Consider the following 27197-nt stretch of genomic DNA (forward strand, 5'->3'; position numbering starts at 1 on the left):
ACTTCCAGGGCCCAGCAGATTCAAAGCGCACTCTCAGCTCGTCCCCTACAGGTATGCTACCACAGGGCTTGGGGGAGTGAAGGCACTCTCTGTGCACGCACACTGTGTGTGCGGGATCACAGGGCTCGGAGGATTGTAGGTGCTTTCTCGGTGTGTCCCCAGTGCCAGGGACTGCAGGGCATGGAGATTCCAGGTGCTCTCTGGGAACGCTTCCTGCACGCGGGTCCACAGTGCCCTCCTGTTGCGTCTCCCAATCACGGGACTATAGGGTGTGGGGTGTTCCAGGTGCTCTCTGGAAGCGCCTCCTGCTCAGGCCCGCCCACCCCAGCGCTTGCAGGGGACTGACTACCCCAGCACTAACATGGGACTGCCCAGCCCAGACGCTTCCAAGGTTTCCTGTGGGATAGCACCGCCCAGCTGAGAGCCAGACCGCAAAGGCACGGGGGAGTATTCAGTGTGCCTTTTGCCTTTCTCCTCAGCACACAGGACCGCTGTGCGTCACCTCCCAGACACAGTTTTGGTAGTTTCAAGGCACTCGCCTTGTGTCCCCAGACGCTGGAATCTCGGCGGGGGGAGGGGAGGGGAGATGAGCACCAAGGGTGTTCAGACTCTGTGCATGCCCCTTGGGGGCCAACTCCTGAAGCCTCCGACCCACCACTGTCCCCACCCAACTCACTCAAACCTCAGGTTCTTGCAGTCTGCCTCTTCCTCTGGTGGGAACCCTTGCCGAGGGTGCGTCTCCTGGAGACTGCGTCTGGTGCAGGTCCTGGCGGGTCCCAATGGGACCTGGAGACTGCAGCGGGTACAGGTCCTAGCGGGGCTTGGCGACTAGGGTAGGCGGATGCCAGCAGGTCCTGATGACTTCGGGTCCTAATGTCTGCAGCGGGTGCAGGTCCTGGCGAGTCCTGGCGACTAGGGTGGGCAGCTGCCAGCGGGTCCTGATCAGTGCTGGTCCTCACGGCCACAGCGTCTGCGGGTCCTGAGGTCTGCGGGTCGACTGCGACTCTCAGCAGTTGCACTCAATGGTCACTCAGCAGGTCAGGAGCAGAAAGCCGTCTTCCCTGCCCTTTGTTTTGTTTTCCCCTGGTTGCTCTTCCCAGTTGTGTGGATTTTTTTGGCTCCACACTGCCCAGGGAACTTCACATTCTTCTCCCTGTAGCTCTATGCTGCTCCACTAATGCTTTTGTCGCGTTCTAGCCCTCTCTGTCTGTGAGCTCCCTCACAGCCTTCCTCCTATTTCGGCCATGTTGCTAGTCTCTCCATAGGAATTTCTTAAGGAAGAGAAAGAATTTTCTTTTTAAATCCAGACAGGATATTATGGAGAAAATGCCTAAACAAATAGCAGTCTCCCTCCAAAATTTCCTTGTTCCCAGTAACCCAAAATTGCCCCAAACTGTGAATGAAATACAATTACCATGACTTTCCTAACAACCGTAGTTACTCATCCTTTGCCTATGATGCCTTCAAAGAGTTTGAGCTGGAGACAATATCTGCACGATCATATTCTTGGAAGAGAAACCAGTATGTAAGAGTCCTGCTGTGACCTCCAAGTGCCATTGTGGCACCTGTGCCATCATCAGTCTTATAATTTTAAAGATTAACTTTTCCCAGCAGGACTATTGTTCTTGTACCCTTCTTTACTATCCCTCATTATAGAAGCAAAGATCTGAGCCCATTTTTGGTGCAATTCTGCTTCAGAATTGCAGTACTATAGTGGAACTCTTTTTTATATGTATGTGAAACCTTCTATCAGCTTTGTTAGGAATGATGCTATAGGGCCAAAACTGATAGCGTAGTGGCTAAAGTCCTTACCTTGCATGTGCTGGGATCCCATATGGGTGACTGTTCTGATCCCAGCTGCTCCACTTCCCATCCAGCTTCCTGCTTGTGACCTGGGAAAACACTGGAGGACGGCCCAAAGCCTTGGGACCCTGCACCATAGATCTGGCAATTCAGGTTACTCCTGAGGAGTGAACCAGTTGATGGAAGATCTTTCTCTCTCGCTCCTTTCTGTAAAATCTGCCTTTCCAGCAAAAATAAATATATCTTCTGTAAAAATAAAAGAAACTGGGCTATGTGAATAAGGTTCATTGTACAAGAGTATCTCAGATTCCTAATCCAGTCTCAAACAAAAACTGCTCCTTATCTCTGCTAAATACATTCCACACTCAACAACCAGACCGAGTGGGAAGGGTTTGGTGGGCAGTGTCCAGATCTATTCTATCAAGTACATATCTGGTGTAAGACTGTAAGATTAAAATGAAGAAATAATTAGCAGAGATGTTCTTCAAAGAATACTTCCAATGTAGCAAAACATTTCAATGTTGTGCTGTGATCCCCATGAAAAAAGGCCAACTGGCATGGCTAATTGGGAAGATTTTTTTTATTAAATTTATTCATTAATTACATTGTGTTGTAATTTCATAGAAACTGGGATTCTCCCCCCACTTCTCCACACCCTCCCCCCCATGGTGGGTTCCACCACCCTGCTGCATAACAATAGTTCAAGTTCAGTTGAGATTCCCTCTTAGCAAGCATATGCCAAGCATAGAGTCCAGCATCTTATACTCCAGTCAAGTCCAACTACTTATTGGGGAGACCCTCTATGGTCTGAGGGCAGAGCCAGCAGAGAATCATCCCAATCAAATAAAAGCACTAACATATTATCAGCAAAAAGTAACATTGGTATAGAATTAATTGACATAGTATTGAGCAGCCAACATGTTAAAAATAAAAGCGAGTTCTTAACCACATTCTGTGACCACCCCATTCACATTTCCATTTTAGTTTATATACTACATATGACATAACATCCATAACCTCACATGTTATGCATAACATCATATCATATTAAATTAAGGCAAACATGTGGTATCTAACCCTTTGGGATTCGCTCATTTCCCTTTGCATTATGGTTTCCAGTTTGGCCCATTTGGCCACAAAGAACTGCATTTTGTTTTTTTTTAATAGCTGAGTAGTATTCCATGGAGTAGATGAACCATAGCTTTCTTATCCAATCCTCTGTTGATGGGCATTTTGGTTGTTTCCATGTTTTTACAATTACTGATTGTGCCGCTATGAACATAGGAGTGCATGTTGGTTTCTCATAAAACAAGTGTTCTGGATATATTCCTAGGAGTGCTATTGGTGGATCATACGGTATGTTGATTTTGAGTTGTTTGAATGTTCTCCATACTGATTTCCATAGAGACTATACCAGCCTGCAGGCCCATCAGCAGTGGAGTAGGGTTCCCTTTTTCCCGCAACCTCGCCAACAAGTGTTGTTGGTGCTTTTATTCATGTGGTCCAGTCTTACTGGCGTTCGGTGATACCTCATTGATGTTTTAATTTGGATTTCCCTTATTGCCAGGGAACTTGAGCATTTTTTTATATGTTTATTTGCCATTTGGGATTGTTCCTTTGTGAAATGTCTGCCCATTTCCCGTGCCCATTTCTTGAGTGGCTTGTTTGTTTTGGTGTTTTGGATGTTTTGTAGTTCTTTGTATATTCTGTAGATCAGCCCTCTATCACCTACGTAGTGCGCAAAGACCTTCTCCCATTCTGTGGGCTGCGTTTTTACTTTGTTGATTGTTTCTCTAGCTGTACAGAAGCTTCTTAGTATGATGAGTTCCCATTTGTTTATTCTGGTCTTGATTTCTACTGCTTTTGGGGTCCTTTTTAGGAAGTCAGGACCTACCACTAGTTCTTGCAGAGTATTTCCAACATTTTCTTCCAAAGGTTTGAAGGTTTCTGGATGCAGGTTTAGATCTTTTATCCATTTACATTTGATCTTGGTGTATGGTGAGAGATGTGGATCTATCTTTTTGTTTCTGCAGGCTATTAACCAGTAGTCCCAACAGCATTTATTAAAGAGACCTTCCCATTTGCCTGGATTGTCATCTGGTTTTTGTCAAAGATTATTTGGCTGTATCTGTGTGGGTTTACTTCTGGTGTTTCTATTCTGCTCCATTGATCTTCCTCTCTATCTTTGTGCCAGTACCAGGCTGTTTTGATAACCACTGCCTTATAGTATGTCCAGAGGTCTGGAACTGTGATTCCTCCTGCCAACTTCCTGTTCTTCAGAGTGGTTCTAGCTGTCCATGTGTTTTTGTGTTTCCAGATGAACCTTTGGATCATTGTTTCCACTTCCATGAAGAATGTTTTGGGCAATTTGATTGGGATTGCGTTGAATGTATATATTGCTTTTGGCAGTATAGACATTTTAATGATAGTGATTTTACCTATCCAGGAGCATGGGATGTTACTCCATCTTTTGAGATCTTGTTCAATTTCTTTTTTAAGTGGTTTGTAGTTTTCTTCAAGTAGGTCTCCTACATTTTGGTTAGATTTATTCCCAGATATTTCATACTTTTCTCTGTTATTTTGAATGGTATTTTGCTGGTTAGATCTTTTTCCAACTTGGGGCTGTTTGCATACACTATGGCTGTTGATTTTTCTTCATTAATTTTGTACCCTGCCACTCTACCAAACTCTCGTATAAGTTCTAGTCGTCTCTTTGTTGAGCCTCTTGGCTGTTCTACATAAAGAATCATGTTATCTGCGCATAGTGAAAGCTTGACTTCTTCGTTTCCTATTTGGATAACTTTGATTTCTTTTTCTTGTCTTATGGCCTCAGCAAGTACCTCTAGGACTTCATTGAATAGCAGTGGAGATAGCAGACATTCTAGTCTTGTCCCAGATCTCAGTGTGAAAGGTTCCAGTTTTCCTCCATTCAGTATGATGCTGGCGTTGGGTTTTTCATATATGGCTTTGATTATGTCGTGGATTTTTCCATCTATGCCTACCTTAGTTAGGGTTTTTAGCAGGAAATTGTGTTGGATTTTGTCGAAAGTTTTTTCTGTGTTTATTGGTACTATCATGTGATTCTTGTTTTTCAGTTTTTGGATGTGGTGTATCACATTTATGGATTCCAAAATGTTGAACCACCCCTGCACTCCAGGAATGAATCCTACTTGATGTGGATGAATGATCTGTCGGATGATTTTTTCAATTTTATTGGCTAGGATTTTGTTGAGAATCTCAGCATCAATGTTCATCAGAGAGATAGGTCTGTAGTTTTTTTGTTTTTTTTTTTTTTTTTTTTTTTTTTTTTTCTGTAGGATCTCTGTCCGGTTTTGGGATTACGGTAATGTTGGCTTCATAGAATGAGTTTGGAAGGGTTGCTTCTTTTTCTATTGTTTTCAAGAGTTTGTAGAGAATTGGGGTTAGTTCTTTCGGAATGTTTTGAAGAATTCTGTAGTGAAACTGTCTGGGCCTGGGCTTTTCTTTGTTGGGAGGTCTTTAATCACTGATTCAATCTCTGCTTCAGTTATGGGTTTGTTCAGTTCCTTTGCTGCCTCTGGGCTAAGTTTTGGCAGGTGGTGTGAGTCTAAGAACTTTTCCATTTCTTGGTGGTCTTCTGATTTGTTGGAGTACAGTGCTTTGTAGTAATTTCTAATGATGTCGTTAATGGTTGCAGTGTCTGTTGTTATGTTGCCTTTTTCATCTTTGATGCTGTTAATTCTTGTTTTCTCTTGTTTTTTGTTTGTCAGTCGGGCCAGTGGGTTTGTCTATCTTGTTTATCTTCTCAAAAAACCAGCTTTTTGATTCATTGATTTTGTGTGTCATTTTTTTATTTCTATCTGATTAATTTCCTCCCTTGTTTTGATGATTTCTTGCTTCCTATTGTGTGTGGGGCTCTTCTGCTTCTGCTTTTCCAATTCCTGGAGGTGTGTGTTTAGTTCCTGTATTTGGCGCCTCTCTTGGGCCTTGACATGAGCTCCAATTGCGATGAGTTTACCCCTTAGCACTGCTTTGGCAGTGTCCCACAAGTTTTGGAATGTTGTGTCAGAGTTTTCATTGATTTCCATAAATTTTTTTATCTCATCTTTAATTTCTTCCCTGACCCATTGTTCACTTAATAGTATATTGTTCAGCCTCCAAGAGTTTCTGTATTTCCTGGGTCATTTTGAATTGCTGATTTCCAGTTTCATTCCGTGGTGGTCTGAGAGGGTGCATGGTATGATTCCTATCTTTTTGAAGTGATTTAGATTTGCTTTGTGTCCTATCATGTGGTCCATCCTGGAGACGGTGCAATGCACTGCTGAAAAAAATGTATAATCTGTAGTCTTAGGATAAAAAATTCTATAAATGTCTACTAAGTCCTGTTGTTCTATTGTTTGCATAAGCTCTGTTGTTTCTTTGTTGAGTTTTTGTTTTGTTGATCTGTCTATAATTGTTAGCGGAGTGTTAAGATTGCCCACTATTATTGTGTGTATATCTATGTCTCACCTTAAGTCTGTAAGTAATTGCTTTACGTAGCTTGGTGCATTGGAATTTGGTGCATATATGTTCATGATTGTAAATACTTCCTGGTGGATCAATCCCTTCACCAATATATAATGTCCTTCTCTGTCCTTTGTGATGTCTGTCAGCTTGAAGTCTAAATCATCTGAGATTAGGACAGCTACTCCAGCCTTTTTCTCATCCATTGGCATGAAATGTCTTTTTTCATCCCTTCACTTTAAATTTCTTACAGGCTTTTCTGGTTAGATGTGTCTCTTGTAGGCAACATATAGGTAGGTGCTGTTTGATGATCCATTCCGTTAATCTATGCTTTTTGATTGGTGAGTTTAGGCCATTTTTGTTTAGGGACAATATTGAGAGGTGTGATTTTGGGCTTCCATGAGTGTGTATAAGTGTGCAAGTGTGTATTTGCGACTATTAGAGTTTCTGATTTGTTGACTTTCCTTGTATGGATTTTAGTGGGGAGGTCTTCCCATTTGCCATCTTTGATTTTGGTTTTCATTTTTTGTTTCTGGGTTTAGCACCTTCCTGAGGAGATTTTGCAGAGCTGGTTTCGTGTTGATGTATTCTTCGAGTTTCTCTTTACTGTTGAAGTATTTGATTTCATTCTCAAATACAAATGAGAGCTTTGCTGGGTACATTATTCTTGGTTGGCAGTTGCTTGTTTCAGGATTTGATAGGTTTTACCCCATTCTCTCCTTGTTTGGAGCGTTTCTTCTGATAGGTCGGCCGTGATTCTGATTTGCCTTCCTCTGAAAGTAATCTTATCCTTTTTTCTTACTTGTCTTAGAATAGTTTCCTTATGTTCACTTGAAGGTAGCTTGAGGACCACATGTTTGGGTGACGATCTGTTTGGATCGAATCTACTGGGGGTTCATTGTCTTTCCTGGATTTGTGCTAGATTTATATTTCCAGTGTTCTGGAAGTTCTCCTGTATTATCTCATTGAGCACCCATTGCAAGCCTGTCTCCTTTTCCACTCCTTCGGAAAGGCCTATTATTCTAATATTTGATTTTTTGAGGTTGTCTTTCATTTCCTGTATGGACCTATTGGCTTTCTCTAGATTTGTCTCCAACTGTTTGATGAGCTGCTGCCTTTCATTCTGATTGTCTTCCAATTCTGTTATTCTGTGCTCTGCTGTGTTCATTCTGTTGGTTAGGCTTTCAATTTTGTGTTCTGTATCGAGGATTCCCTTTTTGACTTGATTTATTTCTGCAGTGACATGGTTTTCGAATACCTTGGACTCTTCCCAGCGCTTCTCCCTGTCTCTGATGAATTTCATCACTAGTTTCTTAAAGTCTTTATCTGGTATTTCCTCTATGTCTTCATCTTGCATCTCAGATATTGGAATTAGTTTTTGGTTGTATTGGGAATGAGTGCTTGATCTTTCTTCTGGGTCAATACTTTTTCTGATTATTCTCCTCATTGTGTTTTTGCTTCTTGTTTTGGGATTTTAGCGTCTGACTTGTTTGTCCACAGCTGTTGCCCTCAGTGCTGTAATCTGTAGGAAGTGTGATCTACCTGCTGCTCTATGGGGTGCTGCCATAAGCGTTATATTTCTTACTCTATTGGGGACAGCAGGTGATGGTGGGGTTGTTGTTGGGTTGCTTCGTTAGCGCCTGGGTTTATATTTCTGCCACCTGGCTCCGTTGCAGCTAGTTGGTTAGGAGTTGTCCTATATGTGCCAATAGGGGTTTAGTGTAGATGATAGAATTTGTAACCTTGGGCTTCTTGTCTTTGCTCTGGGTAGTTGTATAGCTTGCGGTTCTACACCCAGCCTAACCCTCACAAATGTTTAGCCTTGTTGGGAAGCACACTGCGGTGGCCCTGCTTGCCTGTGCTTCTTCTTGGTTTAGCAGATCTCTTGGGTGGCACCACCACCTCTGAGGCTCCAGCTGAGTAGAGTAGGGGGTGCTGCCTGAGTCACCAGCTGCTTGCTGCTCAGAGTTTGTAATCTACAGCCCTGAGCTGTGTCAGGAGACTTGTGGGCCAGCCCTAGTGCCAGGTCCCTCCCCCTGCAGCTCCCACTCAATGGGGTTGCCCCACTGAGATCCACTCTGCCGAGCTGCACCTGGGCTCTGGGTCACAAGCCTGGCACAGCAGGGATTTCCGCCTCAGTGCCAAGCCAATACACTCCTTCAGTTCTTGAGGTTACCACCGCAAGGGCCTCTGCTGCTCGAAGCTTGAAATCCCCAACCCCGGGCTGGGTTGGAAATTTCTGCGGGCCTCAGCGTTGAACTCTGCTCTCTAGAATTCCCACTCATATTTGTTACTCCGCTGAAAGGCGTAACACTGCCTCCCGCCACCAGGCAGGCAGGCTTTTCTGAGCGGGCTCCCACTGAGAGAACCTGTCTGGTCGATTCCACTGAGCCGGCTCTGGTTTGGGGTCACTGGCTGAGCCCAGCAGGGCGTGCTGCCTGGTTCACCAACTACTTGCTGTTCAGGGTCTGTAGATCATAGTCCCAAGCTGGGTCAGGAAGCTTTGTGGGCCAGCCCTAGTGCCAGGTCCCTCCCCCTGCAGGTCCCACTCAAAGGGGTTGCCGCACTGAGATTCACTCTGCTGAGCAAAGCAGCACCTTGGCTCTGGGTCACAAGCCTAGCACAGCGGGGGTTTCTGCCTCAGTGCTGAGCTGAGACTTTCCTTCAGGGCTTGAGTTTAGCACAGCAGAGGCCTCTGCTGCTCAAAGCTTGAAATCCCCAACCCCGGGCTGGGTTGGAAATTTCTCCGGGCCTCAGCGCTGAACTCTGCTCTCTGGAATTCCCACTCAGAAGTGCTGCTCTGCTGAAAGGCACCACACTGCCTCCCGCCACCAGGCAGGCAGGTTTTTCTGAGCAGGCTCCTGCTGGGAGAACCTGTCTGGCCGAATCTACTGAGCTTGCTCTGGTTTGGCCTCTCCAGCTGAGCCCAGCAGGGGATTCTGCCTGAGGCAGTGGCTGTTCTCTGCTTTGAATTCACAGCCCTGGCCCCTATAGGAAGCTACTTTCTCAGTTGCACTTTCTCAAAGGTGGAAGCGGAGCCCTGAGAGGCACAGAGCTGTGAGGGGCACACAGCCGTGCCCCTACTATTTTGCTCTTCTGCTCAGGTCATGAGGTTCTGCCGAGTGTTGCCCAGCCTCTGAGCTCAGGTTGAGCCCAGCAATAGGATCCACTGGATTCTCTAGCAGCCATTCCACTGTTCGGAGCTGATATGGGGATTTCTGAGTCCCGGTCCCACAGCGCTGCTCCAGTTCCCTCTGCACTCTCTCAAAGCTGCTGAGCAGTTGGGAGGCCTGCTTCTGCGAAATCTCCCCTGCTTGTCCTCCACTTCTGCAGGGGATGATGCCCCCTATGATCAGTCCAGTAGCCTGCTCTCGGGGCTCCTGCCCTCCAGTGGACTGGTGCCCCTGTTGGTGTGGGCGCCTATCCTTCCAGCCGCCTCTGTTTTCCCTGGGACGGTTGAGACTCTGCTGCCTTCCCCCTGTCTGGGATCATGACTCATCAAGTTTCTCACAGCGTGCTGTATTTTCTTTCCCACTTTTTGTGGCTGTTCTTTCACTCTGTGTAGATCTTCTTGCTTTAGTGAACTCCAGTGACCTTCCCACTCTTCTCCCTACAATTTTGTGTTTCCTGGCCTGTTTCTCTGCTGGATCGGTTCCCCTCTTTCCCTACTCCACCCTACACCAGCTCTCTGCAGTCGGCCATCTTTCCCCAAATTTCCTAATTAGGAAGATTTGTAAATGCAATGAAGACATCTGTTTCTTCCTAAGTGACAATGAGTGCTGCTGCGATGAAGGACAGCCCTTGGACATAGCCAACATCAGCTCTGTAATGTCAATGCCCGTAAGATACCATGTAAAATGTCATGATTCGGACCACCCTTCTGAAAGATGTAGACATGGAAATGTACTGGATACAACCTAACTAATTCCAGACTGGCCTCTGCATCAGCAATAAACACACCTTCTGTATCCCATTCTCAGAACATATTTCACTGAACTTATTCTTTCTTATTTTTAAAGATTCATTTATTTTTATTGTAAAGGCAAGTAGACAGAGAGAAGCAGAAACAAAAAGATCTTCCATGCACTGGTTCACTCATAAATTGGCCACAAGGGCTAGAGTTGAATTGATTCAAAGCCGGGAGCTAGAAGCTTCTTCTGGGTCTTATATGCAGGTGCAGTGTCCTAAGGTTTTGGTCCATCCTCTACTGCTTTCCCAGGCCACAAGCAGGGAGCTGGATGGGAAGTGGAGCTCTTGGGACCAGAACTGGCGCTCATACCTGATCCCAGCGCTTGCTAGGCAAGGAGTTAGTTACTGAGCCATCGCGCCAGCCCCTCCACCCTTCTTTTGCTCTTGAAATGAAGGTTTCATTGAGTTCATGACTGATATTTAGTTCATTTCTTACAGCTAGACTCCATATTTTCCCACAACCACAAGGGGGGCAACTTCTGACATAACAATTATGGTGCTCTGGTGTGAATGGGTTACTTCACAACTGGGCACGTTTCACTCATCAAAATCACCATTGCATTTGCATAATTATCCTCCTGTTTAAATCGCTCTTTAATGAGTCATTTTCTTTTATGCACTTGTGTTTTTAGCCTCAGCCATCATCTCCTCTCATTCTTGACGGTGACCTAAAACTTCTCCCACAGATTTGGCTGGAATCAGGATAGGTTAGAAAGCGTTCACAAGCAAAATTCTTAGGGACTTCTTTACAGGTCCTCTCTGTCCCTGCTTCATATTTGTGCTGAATGATTTTGGAAGTTTCCTGAAGATTTTCTCTGGGAAGGACATAACCAAATAATTATCAACCAGAAGCACAATAGCTAACTGATTAGAGTTCCTTATTCCTTTTTGGGGAAAGGTTTCTGGTGATGAAATCAGAGAAGCAGAAATCAGAGAAGCTCCTGTTGCTTTGTGTCAGGTCGGCCTTACCCGCCAAGTTCTGCTCTGAGATGGCGAGCTGCAGGAGGCAGATGGTCAAGGGCACTCTGGCAGCTGCTCACCTCCTAAGTGTCCTGGGTATTCAAGCAAACGTCAGACCAGCCAAGGCGCACTCAGTGCCCAAACCCCCACTAGTCTTCTCTGCTGAGGTGGCTGGGGGCACGCTCTCCGTAAGATGCCAATCACTGAATCTCGGCTGCCCCAAGTTGTCGCAGCTAGCTGAGCCGGCCTAGTAGGCACGGTGAATGTCCGAGCGAAAAGCAGGGACACACGAAGACCATGATGGTGTTAGAAGTGGTGGAAGCTGTCTGCTCCTAAGCCTCTTTATTATCATATTATAGCCTCTTCCCCCCAAGCCCATTAACAGGACAATAGGACGCCAATGAGTCTGCAAAGGCCAGATGCTACTGCCATAGGCCCGATTCCTGAGTGCTCAGCTAAAGGAATGTAAATCAGTTCTTCAGCCCACAACATATTCCCCCTTCTGTATTAAAGCAGACTTGAATGCACCTGTCTTAGGTTGTGGACTCTCAGGTTATCAGCCTTACCCGTCATCGGTAATCTCCATAGCATGATGGAGGCCCTGTCTTAGGTGGGTCCATTCCAGGTCCATCTTACCCGTCACTGGCTGCCATTCAACGCATTGTCTGCTGCAGCTGCTCAAACCATACTTGGAGAGGCTGGCAACCCTGTTCCATGGCTAGGAGTGAATATCAGCTCAGTAGCAATGAGCAAACAGCAGTTCCCAGGCTTGGGAAAACAAAGCACTTCACAGGTGAATCATACATAAAAGGCACAATAGGAGACAAGAGGCCATGAACTTAGGAGTAACTTAGCTCAGTAGCAATGAGCAGACAGCAGTTCCCAGGCTTGGCAAAACATTTAGCACTTGCACAGATGATAAAATAGAAATGCATACAATACAACAGAAAGGCAGCATCTGCTATTTCTTTTCCAACAAAACACCCCACAGTCACAGCTTAAGCATGCCCACCCGCTCATGTTCATCAGTAAAGTCCTGTTGTTCCATAACTTTGGCAGTCTGTTCTGTGACCTTGTTCACAGTCACCACGGTAGCTGGTGGTGGCGGCTGTTGATGTACTGGCTATGATGGTCGCCGTTATGCCAAAGTCTCTTTTATTCTTATCAGGCCAACATAGGCCTCTCCGTAAGTTCCAACAGGCACAGGCAGGATTCAGGTCAGCTGCAGGAGAACAGCAGAATCGCAATTGCCATTCCAGCATGCTGTCAGGGTGCACTGGAACTTCCTTTCAGAGACATCTCCTGTACTTAAGAGAGAATCATAGGGATAACACAAACAAATAAACAGAAGCTTCAAATTCAATGAGCTAAGGTTCACTCACAAGAGCGAGTCCTCAAGATCCTCTGCCATAATGGCGGGAGGAAAAACAAGAGAGAAAAACCTGTATTCATGGTGGGAAAAGCATTTTTTAAAGTTTCCTCTCAAAGCTGTTTCTCCAAAAATAAAGAAAATTCCTGGTATCCAAGGTACCTGGCCTTGGGACAAAAGGCCAGAAAGGTGTCACTGGCCAACTTACTTGGTCCCTTTCAAATGATAAAGAGACCAGTCTGAAGCCATCCCCCTAGTAATGGCTGGAGACAGAAATGGGCTGAGACTTCAGGTGGGGAATAGAAATGTAAATGTCACCCTAGTCTGTTGGGGAAGTAAGTACCTAATAAGATAAGCATTTGTCCTGGGAGAGACATGCTCTGGTGAATCCAAGACAAGGTGGGGAAAATATAAACGAAACAAAAGGAGTTCCAAATCAAAGCACGGATGGGTATTAGGAAGGCTCAATACTTCCTCCCCCATCCCACATGGCCCTCAGAGAAAAAAGTCCAAAGCCACCGATAAACTTCTGGCTTTGCCATCAGTCAGGGAACACGCTGCAGAACAGCGACAAAATACTGATATACTTATATAATATATAAAGGCCTAATATATTTGCTTGTCCAGTTGATCTTCTGATTCAAATGCCATCATCTTGGCCAGGATCCGAGGTCTCACAAGACTCAGCAGCAGAAGCTTGCCGGACAAGCCTCTCAGGAATCCACCTCGGACCATTTTCATTTTCTGGGAAAACACAAACTGATCCTCGCCCCCAAATGAGGACGGGATATGAGCCTTGCCACTTACCAGTCAAGGGGTCCTTCCACATAACATAACCCTTCTGCTTCTGAGACGCAGTCCAATGATGATCTGCAGCAGACCGTCCTTCAGCATGCAATGTTAGAAAATTTAAAATAAACAATGCAAGATTCAAATGATCTCGGGGAGTGCTATATTCCCCCTTTTTGGTTTTAATAAGGTAATCCTTAATAGTACGGTTGGCACGTTCCACAATACCTTGTCCTTGAGGATTATAAGGAATACCTGTAATTAGTTGTATGTGGTGGGAGGCAGCAAAATCACGAAACTTGCTGCTAGTATAGCAAGGACCATTATCAGTTTTGATAAATTTAGGAGTTCCCAAGAAGGAAAAACATGCATAGCAATGGGCTAGAGTATGTCTGACTTGTTCTCCTGTTTGAGGAGTAGCTAAAATAAATCCAGAACAAGTATCGATAGTGACATGCACATACTTCAGTATCCCAAACTCTGGGATGTGTGTCACATCCATCTGCCAGACATGATTGGGCAACAGTCTTCGGGGATTAACACTGTAATGAGGAACAGGCAAAAACTGAGGGCACACTGAGCATTGCTTCACGATGGTTCTGGCTTGTTCCTTAGTCATACTAAAGTGCAAACGAAGCGTGTTAGAATTCAAGTAAAATCTAGCATGTGCCTTTAGAGCTTCTTCAAGAGCTGAGGCCACCAATTTGGTGGCTGAATCTGCAGCCGCATTTCCTGAAGTCAAGGGCCCAGGAAAACCTGTATGGGCTCGAATATGAGTCACAAAGAATTTATCTTTGTGGGCCCAAATACAGGCCTGAATTTTAGCAAATAGAGATGCTGCTGTAGAGTGGGAAGAAATTTGGCCCACATCTCCAGCACAGGAAGGGAATGGGCAACATATCCACTATCAGAATACAAATTAAAGGGCTGCATGGAAAATGTTTGAAAGACGGCAAGAACGGCCACCAATTCTACAACCTATGCAGAGACAAAAGACGTGGGGATGGTGGTAACCTGGCCATCTACTACAAAAGCTGCCTGGCCATTTGACGACCCATCAGTGAAAACAGTTAAAGCTTCTGGCAATGGTTGAAGAGAGGTTACAAGTGGAAAAACAAAAGGATGCAAAATAAAAAACTGTACAATGGGGTCCTTGGAATAGTGGTTGTCAAAGTTAACATTTAAAGTGCTCAAAAGTACAGACCAGGTCTCTTCCATATTCTGCAACCACAAAAGCTGCTTCTGAGTGTATGGAACGATAATGGTATCGGGGACCTTTCCAAAATGTCTTAGGCTGCTCTTAGTGGCCTTCTGTATCAACTCTGCTATGGCCAAATAGCAAGGCACAATTGTCTTAGCAGGAGAGACATGCAAATGTTCCCACAAAATAGGACCCTGCTGATGAAATACTCCCGTAGGTATATACGAGGATGCTATAACAATAAATAAAAGTGGGGTACTGTAATCAATTCTAGTCAAATGGGATTGTTCAATAGCTATCTCAACCTTGTGAAGGGCGTGACATCTCTCCATAGTCAGCACCCTAGGGGATGTCGGAGAGGAGTCACTTTTTAAGATATCAAACAAAGGTTTCAAATCTGCATTAGTAAGTTTCAAACTGGGTCTCATCCAATTTATATCCCCTAACAATTTCTGAAAGTCATTAAGAGTTCGCAACTTTTCTGTGGCTATGGAAATTTTTTTGGGTTTAACACAATTCTGAAAAAGTTGAAATCCCAAATTATTAAATGGAGAAACAAGTTGTATTTTTTTCTGGGGCTATAGCTAATCCTGCTTTTTCTAACTCTTGCTGTAACTTACATGAACAGGATTGCAACACATGAGTAGATAGAGCTACCAGCAAAATATCATCCATATAATGAACAACCATAACAGAGGGAAAGCTGGCGTGCACCGGTTTTAAGGCGGCAGCCACATAAATCTGACACATAGTAGGACTATTAGCCATTCCTTGGGGTAAAAATTTCCATTGGTACCGTTCAAATGGTTCCTGCAAACTAACAGAAGTCACACTGAAAGCAAAATGAGGCGAATCTTCTGGATGAAGGGGAATGGAAAAAAAACAATCCTTTAAATCGATCACAACAATATTAAAGTCTTTTGGAATGGCAGAAGGCAGCAGTAATCCTGGCTGCTGTGATCCCATTATCTCCATGGTAGCATTCACTGCTCTGAGATCCTGTAAAAGTCTCCCCTTCCCTGATTTCTTTTTAATCATGAAAATAGGTGTATTCCAAGGTGAAGTGGAAGGGACAATATGTCCAGCTAGCTAGCTGTTCTTGAACTATTTCCTTAACGGTGGCTATTATTTCTGTAGAAAGGGGCCATTGGTCAATCCAAACGGGTTGAGAACTTTTCCATGTAATCTTCTGTGGAGTAACCTCAGCCGCCATCACAATGGCCCCTAGGGAAAATGCCCTAGCCCTTTCTTATCCTTCTTATGTTCCACAGAGATTGGTTGAGTAATTCCTTGCAGCTTTCTTCCTATACCTTTTCCAGGAATGTAGCCATACCTCTCCATCTGCTGCATAGCTAATTCCTGACCAGATACTAATACTGCCCCCATTTGTTGCAAAACATCTCTCCCGCACAGATTAACTGGCAGACCTGGTACTACATAGGGGGGTAACATGACCACCATTTCCTTCCTTATCCCTCCAGGCTAGAGGCCTGGAGCTAGTTAGGGGGTTTTGGGTAATCCAAAATCCTTGCAAAGTGGTCATGGTGGGTGTAACAGGCCAACCTGGGGGCCAGTATTTCTGTGAAATAAGAGTGGTGTCGGCACCAGTGTCTAGAAGCCCAGTAAATTTCTTTCCTTCTATACTCAACTCCAAAGTAGGGCGGCCTGCCATATCAGCGACCCAATAAACAGAGGCTTCACCACTGGAACCAAACCCTGCTTTCTTCTGTCCAGCCCTGCAAGCATTATCTGACTTCACTGTGGGGAGCAGCACTAACTGTGTTATTTGTGCCCCCTGGGGTAAAACTGCAACTCCAGCATGAACACTGGCTAGAAATTTAATTTCCCCTGTATAGTCTGCATTAATCACTCCTGGGGTAATATGAACTCCTTTCAAGGCCGTGCTGCTACATCCCAGCAGAAACCCTACAGTGTCAGGGGGTAGTGGCCCATAAATTCTTGTAGGAATAGCCTGTACCCCCATTTGGGGTGTCAATACTATGTAGGAGGTGGTATGGTGGTCCATCCTCCACTGCCTGGGCTCCCTCAGGTAAGGTCATGAATGGCCTTTGTCCCTGAGGAACAAACTGAATTGCTGCACCATAGATTGGTGCTTGCGGGGCCCAGGGCTGGCTCCTGCTCCCATTTCCCGGCACAGATGGCTGCCTGGAGATGTCTATCTCGGACCTGCATTCATTTGCCCAATGTTTGTCATCGAGGGCAAACTCCTGGGGACTGTCTGTCCATATTAACAGCCTGTGCACAGTCTTGGAGTGGACAGTTCCGGTGGATATGCCCCAGCCAGCCACATTTAAAACATCCTTGTTTTGGGCGAGCTCCCGAGCCCACGGTTGTGCCATCATGCAATGCCTCTGCAATGATTGCACCCATTATCTGTCCTTTCCCGATGTCTTTGCAAAGTTTAAGATACGTGTTAAGGGGCTTATGCTTCCAAGGTCTAATTGCTTCCTGGCACCATTTGTTGGCATTTTCTTATGCTAGTTGCTTTACGAAAGGCATGGCTTGATCTGCATCACCAAATACCCTATCTGCAGTTACCAGTAGGTGATCTACAAATGCCTGGTAAAGCTCATCCTGGCCTTGGACAATTTTAGAGTGATGTAAATGTAGCGAGCCCTTAGGTGATAAAGACTTCCAGGCCCTCACTGCAGCAGCAGCAGCGGTCTGTACATAAACCCCTGGGTCATAATTAATCTGATCCTGTACATTAGCAAAATTCCCCTCTCCTGTCAACATATCATGATTTCTCTCAGGAAAGCCTGCCTAGGTATTTTGCCATGCTGTGTCAAGGCAAAGCTCACAAAACTCAGATTTCCATATTAGAAAATCGCCCCCATCCAGAGTTGACTTACAGAGCTGTTTCCAATCAGCCAGAGTCAAACTGTTAGGTGCCAAGGCTTCAATCATGGAAATAGTAAAGGGGGCCGATGGGCCATATGTGGCAACAGCGTCCCTCAGACTCTTTATGTCCTTAAAGGAGAGTGCCAAATGCTGTCTAATTCTCTGCCCCTGCTGATTCTCTACCTCAACTATCGGAAAGGTAAAGCGCCTAGCCAGGGTAGCTGCCTCAGGTTTTCCCTGCTCCTGTGCTTGCTTTACCGTATGTTCCACAGCTGAAAGAGAAGTTGAAAGCGGGGGTCCAGTACAAGCTCCAACAGTACATCCACTCTGTTCCTGCCTCAACTGAAGGGAGAGGTGCTGAAGTTGCTCATGTAAACCTTTTACAACTGTGCTCAGACATGATGGCGCCAATGGCTCAGGCGGCACAGAGAGCTCTGTGCCGGTCCAAGAGGGACTTTTGTTTGGCACAAACTCTACAGGTGGAAGATCCTCAGCAAACTCACTTCCATCCTTTTCCTCCTCAGCCTCCTCAGAAGAGGACCGTGAATCTTTTTTGCGTACTTTCTCCAGACCTTGTCTTGTCTGGGGCTCTTTCTCCTTATTTACCCTGTTTTGTAGCTGTCTCCTACTTTTAATGGACAATTTCTTACAGCAGGCTTCCACCACTGCTCGACGGGATGACCAAGCAATATTTAGCAAGCGCCAGAGAAAAAGGAGGACTACAGTGAAAGCAAACCATGGGACTATGTCGCAGACAGTTTCAAAAAAGCCCTGCGAGGCCTTAAGCGTAGTGTCGGTGCCTAGAGACTAGAGCAGATCTTGGATTCCCTTAATTACCTGCATTTTAGAGAGTTCTTGCCCCATGATAAATTTTATTTATGCCCCTGCAAAAAGTTTAAAACCTGCCTCTAGATTTCCGGGGTCCCTCAGATTGTCCCTCGTGCCCCAAGATGGGGAGAAGGTCTGGGGATGAAATTAATTATGACCCCTAGAGTTAAATCCTAAACCTGCCTCTGGATTTCTGGGGTCCCTCAGAGTGTCCCTCGTGCCCCTGAACAGGGCGAAGGTCTGGGGATGAGATTAATTTGTCCCTCCAGAGTTCCAGGGGTCCCTCAGATAGTCCCTTGTGCCCTAGCACAGGGAGAAGGTCTGGGGATTAAATCAGTTATGCCCCTGCAAAATTCCCAAATTCCAAATTCTTAATTCAGAATTCCTTAATTCATAATTCCTTAATTCCTTACCTTGGTAGTTCCAGGGGACCCTCAGACGTCCTTTGCGCTGTGCCCCATGTTATGGCGCCATTTGTCACAGCTAGCTGAGCCGGCCTAGTAGGCACGGCGAATGTCCGAGCGAAAAGCACGGACACACGAAGACCATGATGGTGTTAGAAGTGGTGGGAACTGTCTGCTCCTAAGCCTCTTTATTACCATATTATAGCCTCTTCCCCCCAAGCCCATTAACAGGACAATAGGACGCCAATGAGTCTGCAAAGGCCAGATGCTACTGCCATAGGCCCGATTCCTGAGTGCTCAGCTAAAGGAATGTAAATCAGTTCCTCAGCCCACAACACCACTTTGTCCCTGCTGCTGCTGCTGCTGCTGCCACTGGACAGGTTGTCCTGGAGTGTCTGCACAGCAGCTCCGCAGTGTGTCTTGCAAGCAGCATGGCCAAGTCAGACAGGCTGCCCATGCTGTCCGCGATTTGGTCACCCGGGCTCTCCAGGTGGAGGTGATCACAGGGGCTACAGCAGCATGGCTCTGGGCTTGCTCCAGGTCACAACAGTCCTGGCCTGGCAGATATCCCGTGTCCCTGTTGGTCATGCCTCTCTGAGCCTGGATGCTTGATCTGGATCCTGATCCTGGTTCAATGTAGGACTGCAGCAGTCCTGGTCCGATGTCACCGGACCGTAGCAGAGCCTCTGGCTCCAGCTGTGCACCAGGTGCTGCTAGGGAACGCTAAAGGAGATGCAGAGGCAGCATCTGCACCTCCTCTTTCTTAGCCTCCTGGGAGGCGCCACAGCTGTTGAAGCCTCCTCCAAAGCAGCTTTGGACTCATAACATCTTTTCCTCCTGGCAGTCAGGCCCCAGCAACGGCACGGGGACAAATTAGGAATCACTTCTCCAACAGCCATCCTGGGGTCCAATTGGCTGCCACCAAAGCAGGTGTCATAGTCTCAATCAGGGAACAACTCTTCTTTTCGAATCCTGGATTCTGCCACAATGTTTCCAGATACACCCCTGCCACTTGTGGGGTATCCCGTTGGGCGAGAGCTGACCCACATCTTCTAAAGTTTGCACTGGTTTTTATTTGCTCCTGTTCTTTTGAAGAAAGAGTCTTATATTCATCTAAGAAGTGGGGTTAATGCTTTATATACATCCAAGAAGTGGCATAATGTTTCTGATTTATTTGAAAGGAGGGAAGTAGGGAACATCTCACTCACTATTTTGCTTCCAAAAATGCTCCCAGCATCTGGGATTGTGTCAGCCAGGAACAAGCACTTTCACTATTGAAATTTTAGCCTCAGCTAAAACAGCCTTCTGTTTCTCCCGGGTTGCAGGGTTTGGAACCAGGTGCAGAGGCAGGAGTCTAGACAGGAGCTTCACTGTGCAGTGGATGTAGCCTCTTACCTGCCAGGCCTCTGAACCTGGCTGTCTGTGCTTCCAACTCAGTTGACCTCCTGCTTGTTCCCTGGCCCTTTTCTGTGCTTTGTTCCTAATGGCCGCATCTGGTTTTTCATGATTTTGACTTTTGGTTTTGTTATCCTCCTTGTATTCTCCTGTGTTTTGTTGAAATTCTTGAAGAGCTCCAAGATTGAAAATGGTCCTCCTAGCCATTTCTGTTTTTCGAACAGTTAAAATTCTCCCTTAATCACAAGTAGCTAATTTCATCTGTCCATCCCAAAGTTTGATAACAACTTGGAAATTTTTGTTTACGTTAGGCTTCATTTCCATTTTTATTATTATTCATATAGCAAACAAATAAGATGTATACATGCATTAAAATGAAAGAGTATTATAGTTTCTCAAGCACCTCATGTGTCATGTCATCCTTGGAAGAAGCATTATGTTTTTCTGGGCACTTTTATCATGAACTAATTCATGTAGGGCCTCTAACAGGAAAGTTTGAATCATGCTTCATCTTGGAGGCATCTGTCACTCATGTAAGTATTTCCTGGCTCCTAAAATTGAAGCAAGCTTTACCCCATGGAAAACCATCATGTCTTCTGATGTTCGCAGCCATACAACTCACAATGAGGGAGCACATTTGGGGCATCAGCCCAGAAGGGCACTGCATATTTTAAAACAATTCTTTGATTATTCTGTCTTCATTTTACCAAATTGCCAAGGAAACCTGGGGAAGTAAGTTTTATCTAAGATCATTTGGCTAGTGAATAGAAGTGCTATGGATGTATTCTTTTATGAAAAGTATAATAAAGAAAGAGATCATTAATTTAAAAATATGGTAGAAGACTTGAACTAACATTAAAACAAAGACCCCTAGAGAGACTCGCAAGATGGCCAACATAGGAGGAAGGCTGTGAGGGAGCTCACAGACAGAGAGGGCTAGAACATGACAAAAGCATAATTCAGCAGCATAGAGCTACAGGGAGTATAACGTGAAGTTCCCTGGGCAGTGTGGAGCCAAAAAAATCCACACAACTGCGAAGAGCAACCAGGGAAAAACAAAACAAAACAAAACAAAGGGCAGGGAAGACGGCTTTCTGCTCCTGACCTGCTGAATGACCATTGAGTGCAACTGCTGAGAGCCGCAGTCAACCCACAGTCCTCAGGACCCGCAAACGCTGTGGCTGTCAGGACCCGCAGTTATCAGGACACGCTGGCAGACATCAGGACCCACTGGCCCTGCCCACCCTAGTCGCCACGTCCCGCCAGGACCTGCACCCGCTGCAGTCTCCAGGTCCCATTGGGACCCGCCAGGACCTGCACCAGACGCAGTCGCCAGGAGACGCACCCTCGGCAAGGGTTCCCACCAGAGGAAGAGGCAGACTGCAAGAACCTGAGGTTTGAGTGAGTTGGGTGGGGACAGTGGTGGGTCGGAGGCTTCAGGAGTTGGCCCCCAAGGGGCATGCACAGAGTCTGAACACCCTTGGTGCTCATCTCCCCGCCCCTCCCCCCCCCGAGATTCCAGCGTCTGGGGACACAGGGTGAGTGCCTTGAAACTGCCAAAACTGTGTCTGGGAGGTGACGCACAGCGGTCCTGTGTGCTGAGGAGAAAGGCAAAAGGCACACTGAATACTCCCCCGTGCCTTTGCGGTCTGGCTCTCAGCTGGACGGTGCTGTCCCAGAGGAACCCAAGCACGCCTCTGGGCTGTGTGGTCCAATGCTAGTGCTGGGGTGGTCAGTCCCCTGCAAGCGCTGGGGTGGGCGGGCCTGAGCAGGAGGCGCTTCCAGAGAGCACCTGGAACACCCCACACCCTATAGTCCCATGCTTGGGAGACTCAACAGGAGGGCACTGTGGACCCACGTGCAGGAAGCGTTCCCAGAGAGCACCTGGAACCTCCATGCCCTGCAGTCCCTGGCACTGGGGACACACCGAGAAAGCACCTAGAATCCTCCGAGCCATGTGATCACACACACAGTGTGCGTGCACAGAGAGTGCCTTCACTCCCCCAAGCCCTGTGGTAGCATACCTGTAGGGGACGAGCTGAGAGTGCGCTTTGAATCCGCTGGGCCCTGGAAGTGGCGCCCTGAAGTGCAGTGTTCTGGAGACACACCAAAAGTGCCTTGAAAATTCCCACACCCTACTACTCCACGCCTGCAGTCTCCGATCTCTATGAGATAGTGCTTGGAGACTACTCAACACGCTGGTGCCTAGGTCTCTAAAAAAAGAAACACTAGCACAATTGGAAGAAATACCGTAAAAGGTAATGATCCAGATGAGAGAGCCAACACCCCACCAATAAAGGATCAAAAGCCAATGTCTATTTCGGAGATGCGAGATGAAGACATGGAAGATCTACCAGACAAGGAATTCAAAAAAATAATGGTAAAATATGGCAGAGACGATGAGAAGAATTGGGAGGACTTCAAGGAATTCAAGAACTACACAGTCGCAGAAATACAACAAATAAAAAGTAAAATTCTTGACTTAGAGCACAAAATTGAGAGCCTAACCAACAGAATAAATACAGCAGAAGAGAGGATCTCTGAAATGGAAGACACACAAAACGAACATACCCAGCTCATTAAACAGCTGGAGACAAGTCTGAACAAAGCCAAAAAGACCATACAAGAAATGAAAGACAACCTCAGAAAATCGAATATTAGGATTATTGGCCTTCCTGAAGGAGCGGAAAGAGAGTCATGAATGCAAATGGTGCTTGATGAAATTATACAGGAAAACTTCCAAAACAATTGGAACATGAACCCAGCCCAAATCCAGGACGGTCAGAGGACTCCCAGCAGATATGACCCAAAGCGATCTTCACCCAGGCACATGGTGCTCAAGTTCCACTCCAACGAAGACAAAGAAAGAATCCTGAGACAAGTATGAAGCAGAGAAAAGATCACATACCGGGGAAAACCAGTCAGGATCACTGCTGACTTCTCTGAAGAGACCTTACAAGCAAGAAGAGAATGGACAAAGATCTTCCAAATCTTGAATCAGAACAACTGTCAACCAAGAATATTGTACCCAGCAAAGATCTCATTCGAATTTGAGAATGAAATCAGATACTTTCATAGCAAAGACAAATAAGAAGAATATGCCAGCACAACCCCAGCTCTACAAAATCTTCTTAGAAATGTACTAAATCACGCAAAAAAGGAGGTGATTCATAGGCAAAGATGGAAAACAGGAAGGTGTCCCCACTAAAGTCCACACAAGGAAGGGCAATTACACAGATATCAACACCCACAAAAACAAGTATAACAGGGCAAAACCATAACCTCTCAATTTTAACTCTTAACACAAATGGCCTAAACTCACCAATCAAAAGGTACAGATTAACAGAATGGATTATCAAACAGCACCCAACTATCTGTTGCCTACAAGAGACACAGATAACCAGAAGTGATTCTAAGAAACTTAAAGTGAAGGGGTTGGAAACAGACATTTCATGCCAATGGACGAGAATAAAGGCTGGGGTAGCTGTCTTAATTTCAGATGATGTGGACTTCAATCTGACACACATCAAAAAGGACAGGGAAAGACATTATATATTGGTGAAGAGACTGATCCATCAGGAAGTAATTACCATTGTGAACATATATGCACCAAATTCAAACGTACCTAGCTACGTGAAGCAATTACTTACGGACTTAAGGTGAGACATAGATACGCACACAATAATAGTGGGTGATCATAACACCCCACTAACAACAATAGACAGATCAACAAAACAAAAACTCAACAAAGAAACAACAGAGCTCATACAAACAATAGAACAACTGGACATGATAGATATTTATAGAATTTTTTCCCCTAAGGCGACAGATTATATATTTTTTTCAGCAGTGCATGGCACCGTCTCCAGGATCGACCACATGATAGGACACAAAGCAAACCTAAATAACTTCAAAAAGATAGGAATCATACCATGTACCCTCTCAGACCACCACGGAATGAAACTGGAAATCAGCAACTCAAAAAGCACAAGGAAATACAGAAACTCTTGGAGGCTGAACAATATGCTATTAAACGAAGAATGGGTCAGGGAAGAAATTAAAGATGAGATCAAAAAATTTATGGAAGCCAATTAAACCTCGGACACAACATTCCAAAATTTGTGGGACACTGCCAAAGCAGTGCTAAGGGGTAAACTCATCACAATTGGACCTCATGTCAAGGCCCAAGAGAGGTGCCAAATACAGGAACTAAACACAGAAGCAGAAGAGCCCCACACACAATAGGAAGCAAGAAATCATCAAAACAAGGGAGGAAGTTAATCAGATAGAAATAAAAAAAATGATACACAAAATCAATGAATCAAAAAGCTGGTTTTTTGAGAAGATAAACAAGATAGACAACTGCATTGGCCTGACTGACAAAGAAAAAAACAAGAGAAGGCAACAATTAACAGTATCAAAGATGAAAAAGGTAACATAACAACAGACACTGCAACCATTAAGAGCATCACTAGAAATTATTACAAAGCACTGTACTCCAACAAATCAGAAGACCACCAAAAAAAGAAAAGTTCTTAGACTCACACCACCTGCCAAAACTTAGCCCAGAGGCAGCAAAGGAACTGAACAAACCCATAACTGAAGCAGAGATTGAATCAGTGATTAAAGATCTCCCAACAAAGAAAAGCCCAGGCCCAGACGGCGTCACTACAGAATTCTACAAAACATTCCGAATAGAACTAACCCCAATCCTCTACAAACTCTTCAAAACAATAGAAAAAGAAGCAACCCTTCCAAACTCATTCTATGAAGCCAACATTACCTTAATCCCTAAACCAGACAGAGAATGAACATAGAAGAAAACCTACAGACCTATCTCTCTGATGAGCATTGAAGCTAAGATTCTCAACAAAATCCTAGCCAATAAAATTCAAAAAATCATCCGACAGATCATTCATCCAGATCAAGTAGGATCCATCCCTGGAATGCAGGGATGGTTCAACATTTTGAAATCCATCAATGTGATACACCACATCCAAAAACTGAAAAAGAAGAATCACATGATAGTATCAACAGATGCAGAAAATGCTTTCGACAAAATCCAACACCACTTCCTACTAAAAACCCTAAATATGGTAGGCATAGAAGGAATAATACACAACATAATTAAAGCAATATATGAAAAACCCAACGCCAGCATCATACTGAATGGAGAAAAACTGGAACCTTTCACACTGAGATCTGGAACAAGACAGGGATGTCCACTTTCTCCACTACTATTCAACATAGTCCTAGAGGTACTTTCTGAGGCCATAAGACAAGAAAAAGAAATCAGAGGAATCCAAATGGGAAACGAAGAATTCAAGCCCTCACTATACGCAGATGATATGATTCTTTATGTAGAAGAGCCAAGAGACTCAATACAGAGACTGCTAGAACTTATACGAGAGTTTGGTAGAGTGGCAGGGTATAAAATTAATGAAGAAAAATCAACAGCCATACTGTATGCGAACAGCCCCAAGATGGAAAAAGATCTAATCAGCAAGATACCATTCAAAATAACAGAGAAAAGTATGAAATATCTGCGAATAAATCTAACCAAAAATGTAAGAAACCTATTTGAAGAAAACTACAAATTACTTAAAAAAAAATTGAACAAGACCTCAAAAGATGGAGTAGCATCCCATGCTCCTGGATAGGTAAAATCAATATCATTAAAATGTCTATACTGCCAAAAGCAATATATATATTCAACGCAATCCCAATCAAATTGCCAAAAACATTCTTCATGAAACTGGAAACAATGATCCAAAGGTTCATCTGGAAACAAAAAAAAAACCACGGATAGCTAGAACCATCCTGAAGAACAGGAAGTTGGCAGGGAGAATCACAGTTCCGGACCTCTGGACATACTATAGGGCAGTGGTTATCAAAACAGCCTGGTACTGGCACAAAGATAGAGAGGAAAATCAATGGAGCAGAATAGAAACACCAGAAGGGGACCCAAACAGGTAAAGGCAAATAATCTTTGACAAAAAGACAAACGACAATCCAGGCAAATGGGAAGGTCTGTTCAATAAATGCTGTTGGGACAACTGGTTAATAGCCTGCAGAAACAAAAAGATAGATCCACATCTCTCACCATACACCAAGATTAGATCTAAATGGATAAAAGATCTAAACCTACGCCCAGAAACCTTCAAACTTTTGGAAGAAAATGTTGGAAACACACTGCAACGCTTAGGGGTAGGCCCTCACTTCCTAAAAAAGACTCCAAAAGCAGTAGAAATCGAGACCAGAATAAACAAATGGGACCTCATCAAACTAAGAAGCTTCTGTACAGCTAGAGAAACAATCAACAAAGTAAAAAGCAACCCACAGAATGGGAGAAGATCTTCGCGCACGACATAGGTGATAGAGGTCTAATCTCCAGAATATACAAAGAGCTACAAAACAACCAAAATGTCAAAACAAACAAGCCACTCAAGAAATGGGCACGGGAAATGGGCAAACACTTCACAAAGGAACAAACCCAAATGGCAAATAAACATATGAAAAAATGCTAACGTTCCCTGGCAATGAGGGAAATCCAAATTAAAATATCAGTGAGGTACCACCTGATGCCAGTAAGACTGGCCCACATGAATAAAAGCACCAACAACACTTGTTGGCGAGGTTGCGGGGAAAAGGGAACCCTACTCCACTGCTGGTGGGGCTGCAGGCTGGGACAGCCTCTATGGAAATCAGTATGGAGAACATTCAAACAACTCAAAATCAACATACCATATGATCCAGCAATAGCACTCCTAGGAATATATATAGAACACTTGTTTTATGAGAAACCAACATGAACTCCTATGTTCATAGCAGCACAATCAGTAATCGCAAAAACATGGAAGCATCCAAAATGCCCATCAACAGAGGATTGGATAAGAAAGCTATGGTTCATCTACTCCATGGAATACTGCTGAGCTATTAAAAAAAACAAAATGCAGATCTTTGTGGCCAAATGGGCCAAACTGCAAACCATAATGCTAAGGGAAATGAGCCAATCCCAAAAGATTAAATACCACATGTTTGCCTTAATTCAAGATGATATGATGTTATGTATAACAAGTTATGTTATGAATGTTATATGTAGTATATAAACTAAAATGGAAATGTGAATGGGGTG

The 27197-nt window shown here is 44.8% G+C and overlaps 1 pseudogene; it reads right to left on the bottom strand.

Annotated features, from left to right (window-relative positions):
• Positions 1 to 2105: 2105 nt before the first annotated feature.
• Positions 2106 to 11787, bottom strand: LOC131483173 (TBC1 domain family member 12-like; annotated as a pseudogene).
• Positions 11788 to 27197: the final 15410 nt, after the last annotated feature.

The sequence above is a fragment of the Ochotona princeps genome, chromosome 24 (genome assembly GCF_030435755.1).
Source record: "Ochotona princeps isolate mOchPri1 chromosome 24, mOchPri1.hap1, whole genome shotgun sequence".
Taxonomy (NCBI): Eukaryota; Metazoa; Chordata; class Mammalia; order Lagomorpha; family Ochotonidae; genus Ochotona; species Ochotona princeps.